Source organism: Otolemur garnettii, unplaced genomic scaffold (genome assembly GCF_000181295.1).
Source record: "Otolemur garnettii isolate 467f Iridium unplaced genomic scaffold, OtoGar3 scaffold00028, whole genome shotgun sequence".
Taxonomy (NCBI): Eukaryota; Metazoa; Chordata; class Mammalia; order Primates; family Galagidae; genus Otolemur; species Otolemur garnettii.
The window spans coordinates 7,745,405-7,751,164 of NW_003852423.1; the positions used below are offsets into that span (position 1 = coordinate 7,745,405).

The following is a 5,760-nucleotide window of genomic DNA, read 5'->3' on the forward strand; positions in this document are numbered from 1 at the left end:
TATTTTTAAATGTTGATGAATATGATTACTATGATGTAATAGGAGCCTCCAGGCTGTCTACATCTTTCTACAAATAAAAAAAGCCACAATGAATATTTTTTAAGTTCCTAATCTCTTTCAGAAAAATTAAATGATGGAAATGAGTTAATTGATAAATACAAATTCCTTTTTAGAAAGGACACAGATTTAATATAAAATAATTGCTTCCTTATGACTGATTTATCTTAAGCCTGACTGCATTTAAATTATATCTTGCCCTTATTCAGACCTTCTCTAGGGAGATAAATGAACCTTTCATTCTGGAAAAAGATAGAATGGAGAATGCCCTATGAGGAGACAAAGAAGAAATAGTTTGAGTTTCTAAAAGATAGATGGAGATCCCTTACTCTCCTCCTAGTTAGCAAGGAAGATGTACATATTCCAGGGCAATAAATCGTGAGTCACTTACAAAGCAGTTCCTTCTAATATAGATGTATTAGGAATGGCTTCCCCCACCACTCAGAGCCACAAGATCACTATCTTAGAGCCCATTCAGAGCCCCTTCTGGGGAGTCTGAAGCACAATCTTTTCCCTCCAGGCCTGAGGAGAGAGACTATTTCCATTGCAATTTGTTAAGACAGGATGTTGCTTGCCTAGTTTCTACAACCCCACTCTCATGCCACGTGATTCCTTTACAGTAAAAAATGCGACATTCTAGACCGTCAACAGTGATACGATGGATCCTTCTCCCCAGGAAAAGGGGAGGCAAACACTAAGACAATCACTCACATCCTTCATGATTTCTTTTTTTTTTTAGAGACAAAGTCTTACTTTGTCACCCTCAGTAGACTGCTGTGGCATCACAGCTCACAGCAACCTCCAACTCCTGGGCTTAGGCAATTCTTTTGCCTCAGCCTCCCGAGTTGCTGGGACTACAGGCATCAGCCATAACATCCAGCTATGTTTTTTGTTGTTGTTGTTGCAGTTTGGCTGGGGCCAGATTTGAACCCACTACCCTCAGTTTATGGGACAGGCACCCTACTCACTGAACCACAGGTGTTGCCACATCCTTCATGATTAAAGCACACCAATTGAGGCAACAATGATAGGGAAGATGGATCTTGCAATGAGATCTTCATCATCTCCCCAGTGATGGGGTGAGGAAGGAACAAGATGTCTCAACTATTACACTTCCTTGCCTAAATAGTGCAAATTTATTGGATAACTGCCTGCCAATGCCCCCTGTTGTGTGTATAGACCTGGACAAGTTTCTATTTTTAATTATATTGGCTCAATTGTCTCATAAAATTATATGGTACAAAATAAGACTAAAAAGGCTCAACTACAACTTGGACTTTACCTAACAAACACAAACAATGCACCCTTGCTGCATGTACCTAATCATATGTACCCTTATATTAATCTGACCTTTATGTTTTTTTCCCATGCTAAGCTGTATCCAGCTTTATTAAAGATACTTTTCAGAAACAATCATGGTATTTCAGGCAAGACAATCATTAACAGTATACAACAACATACAAACTCCTTTCTTCAATGTTCTACCAAAAATCAGAAAGCCACTATAAAACCCAGGGAAGTCTTCATTTGATGCTCTGAACAGGGAAGTTTAGAGTGAGGAGTGAGGGGTAACATTTCACATTTAGCATGTTGTTTAACAACTTTGAACAAACTGACTCTGACTTTCAGGAAATAAAATGGCAGAATTTATCTGAAGATCCAACAATCTGCCACTGCTATTTTGAGGGCTGCCGTCTCAGTGGTCTTGTTGGAAAAGTCCAGATTCTTTGACATACTGATAACCAATTATTGGAGGTCAGGTCCCAAGAGGTGACTGGGTTTAAGGGAGTTGAGATTAGGCAGAAGGCAGAGAGAGAATAGGACACAAAAACAAATTAGTTTTTCCATACCACAAGGCGTTTGTGCCAAGGTAGCTGTGTGTCAACATCAGGGAATCCCTCCACTAGGGAACCAAGAGGAAGTCTCTTAAAACTAGAGGGAAAAGACATTTTCCTTTATATTAGTCTAGCTTTGGAGACATTCTACTAGTGACATATGCCCCCTCCACCCCCCCAAACAATGAAGTGTTCTGTGCACTAACAACACAACTTTAAAAAAAAGTAAAGGCTTGGTGCCTATAGCTCAAGTGGCTAAAGCACCAGCCACATACACCAGAGCTGGTGGGTTCAAATCCAGCCAGGGCCTGCCAAACAACAATGACAACTACAACCAAAAAGAAAAAAAAATAGCCAGATGTTGTGGCAGGTGCCTGTAGTCCCAGTTACCTGGGAGGCTGAGGCAAGAGAATTGCTTGAGTCCAGGAGTTGGAGGTTACCGTGAGCTGTGTTGCCACAGCACACTACCCAGGGAGACAGCTTGAGCCTCTGTCTCAAAAAAAAAAAAAAAAAAAAAGTAACACAAAATTCTTCATTTTTATAAAACTTGATTAAAAAAATAGTATTTCAAACTGTACAGTCACCAGAAGTCCCCAGTTACCACAAATGCACACACTTCACTTGGCATCTCCAGCACCTTCAGCTTTCTGTGCCTGGTCTGTGTCGGCATCTCCGTTTTTTGCAGGGTTATTCCCCTCCTTGCCAGCATCGGCTTTTGCCTTTTTCCCTTTGGTTACCGTCTCTCCCTTCTTTGCAGGGGCCTTTTTAGGCTTGGGCTCTGGCATTGGAGAAGCAATGGGACAACCTTGCAGATCTTTCTCTGGGGTTCGTCCTTTGCCTTCGCTTTATCTCCTTTAGCATTGCCCTCAGCCTTTCTCTTGGGCATGGTGGCAATGGTGGTGGGACAGAGGCGCTGGATGTGGGGATGCAGCAAAACGCAGGCTTTAGTTGGTCCAGGGGTTGCTCTTGCCTCCTCTTCCTCCTTAACCTTAACTTTAAAACAAAATAAAATTCCAAATGTTAAAAATAACAAAATTAGACCAGATATGCTAGGTTATCAAATTTAAGAAGTTAATGGTTTCCTTCCATTTGTGATAGCCTAATTGGTTTTCAAATGTGCAGTTCAGGAGCAGGTATCCATGGGACAGTAGATAGAACACCTGAAACCAGGCAAGTAGTCATTGTAACCAACATGTATTCACCAGTGACCTTGACCAGAGCAATTTCCATTGAGTGGTGGAGTGAAACCCTGATTGAATTGAATTCAAAAGAGAATGGACTACTCTTTCAAGAAGTTCTTCTGTAATTGGAGTAGATAAATCTGGCCGCAGCTAGAGAGCGATATGAGATCAAGAGGGGGATTTGTTTTGTTTTACAATGGGAGAGATTACAGTAGGTTGTGTGGTAATGGGCAATAATCCAGGATAGAGAGAAGCGCTGGCACTTGAGTAGATAGAGGAGACAATTGCTAAAGCATTACCTTTGAATAGAAGAGAAGGGATAATACCTACTGCACAAGTGAAGGGATCTACCATGGAGTTTACTTACCCTGACCAGAGGGCGTGGGGTACCCACATAAGTAGGGAAAGATATGATGGAAAGGCCTGTGAATATTTTCTTCCTTTTCTTTGATTTTATTTGTGGATGAAATGAAGATGAGAGAAAAGGTATTGGACTTTAAGGAGGGAGGAAAAGATAAGACATAGTTATCTAGGTTGAATGGCAGAATGACCTAGAAAAACAACCCAAAGAAGCTTTTATTTGGATGGCAAAGTGATAAACTTAAACTTGGCGCCACAGACTCTGGTATCAGTGCAAGCTTTGACTTCTGATTGGAATTGTCATGTGGTGATGAAATAATGCACAGTGGGGCAAAGTCTAGAGGTGATGGACTTAATCTTACAAATATTAAATAGTCTATAAAACAAAAATATTCTCATTTAAATAAAGTAAAGATAGTAAATATTACTTAATCTTTCAAATATTAAATAGTCTGTAAAACAAAAATATTTTCATTTAAATAAAGTAAAGACAGTCTCCCTAGACAAGGATAGACTTGAAATTAGAACTGTTCAAAGATGCATTAAAAAAACCTTTCAAGGCTTGAGGAAAAACTATTGTAAGTTGAGAAGCTAAAAGATAATGCAGATTCCAGAGTCAGAGACATAATCTAAATCAGAATATTTTTAAATGCTGGGGAACAAAACTCATCAAGAATATTTTTACAGTATAATCGGGGAAGTGTGGAAGACATTAATATTTAAAGAACCAGTTATAAATAAATTTTGAACAGAGTTTTTTGACCTGACTGCCACGTTCCCCTAGGATGGCATTCAGATGGTCCACAAATTTCTGAATTTGTACACCAAGTATTGTGTGCTTATTTCTAAAAGTGAACACATAACTCTTATTGAATTCTCAGAATACAGAATTCCAAAAGCTTTAGGAGTTATTTTTACAACAAAGAAAACGACTTACATCAGAAAAGTTGTGATACAGGAAGAATATTTTAGTAAACTTCTGAAACAAAAATTTAGAAACATCTTGGAGTAATAGAAAACATGATGGACCAGGAAATAAGAATTTGTATTCCACTTGACTTGTTTCTAATAAGATGTCTAAGAAGGGAAAATCTCCTTATTTCTCAGAGGTTAGATTCCTCCTCCATGAGAGAATGGTGTTGGCACAAGAGTTTGCTAAGATTCTTTGGTAAGATTTTCTGAACATGTACCACACTGCATAATTTTTGCTCATAAAAATGAGTGGGACTTTCCTTATCCAAAATAAAGACTTTGGAAGGGCCATCTGGCTCTTCCTGGATCCTCTTTTTCTTCTTCCATTTATTCACAATAAAAAAGGTATTAAAGAGAAATGACAAGTTGTTATCTAGATGATGCTTTGGCTTGGTTAGTAATGCTAAGTAACAATGAAGACACATTATCCTTCAGGTGCTTGCCAAGAATGGATTTCTAAATATTTATGTCTGACATGGTGTCTTATCCTATTTTCCATTGCTATATAAGAATACCTGAGAGTTGGAAATTTACTATTTCTTATAGTTCTGGAGGCTGGGAAGTTCAAAATCAGGCAGCCACACCTGGTTGGCTTCTGGTAGGGCCTTATGCTGTATCATAACATAGTAGAAGGCATTATATACTAAGAGGGGTACACAAGACACAGCAAAGCTGGCTTTTATGACAGACCCACTCTTGTGATAACTAACCAGCTTCTGTGATAACCCATTAACCTATCAATCAATTAATTTATGAATGAATTTGCCTATTTATGAGAAAAGAGCCCTCATGATGCAATTACCTCTTAAAGGTTCCACATCCTAAGACTATTACATTGGGGATCAAGTTTCAAAATGAATTTCAGAGGAGGCAAACATTCAAACCATCTCACATGGCAAAATGGGAGAAGAGTTACATAATCCCAAGACTAAGGTGAAGGGACTATGACTAGGATTATCTCCATGTGAGAAACATTTGAGTTTTTCCTAATCTTAAGGCCTTTACACTATATGTATTTTATAGCAACTTCCATGACAGAGCATTGACTATGATGATGGTGCATGAATAGCTATAAATTTTCTGCTGATTTATCTGTTCCTACCATCTTACAGTGCTCATACCTCAGTTGCTAGGAAAACCATCCTCCAATAGCCCTCAATGATCCTTATCTTCTTGTATTCACTCCAGTATAGGCTCTTCTCACAATGAATCAGGGTTTATATGACCAAGAGAATAAACCAGAAGATAGGTCTTCCAAGTCTAGTTAATAAAAGGTATTTCAATTTTCTTTTTGATCTGTTGGGTTACTGACACTGAAGGAAGTCACTTGCCATCTTGTAAGGATACACATGTCT

General features: G+C 38.7%; 1 pseudogene; it reads right to left on the minus strand.

Annotated features, from left to right (window-relative positions):
• Nucleotides 1-2,404: 2,404 nt before the first annotated feature.
• LOC100944290 lies at nt 2,405-2,778 on the minus strand (annotated as a pseudogene).
• Nucleotides 2,779-5,760: the final 2,982 nt, after the last annotated feature.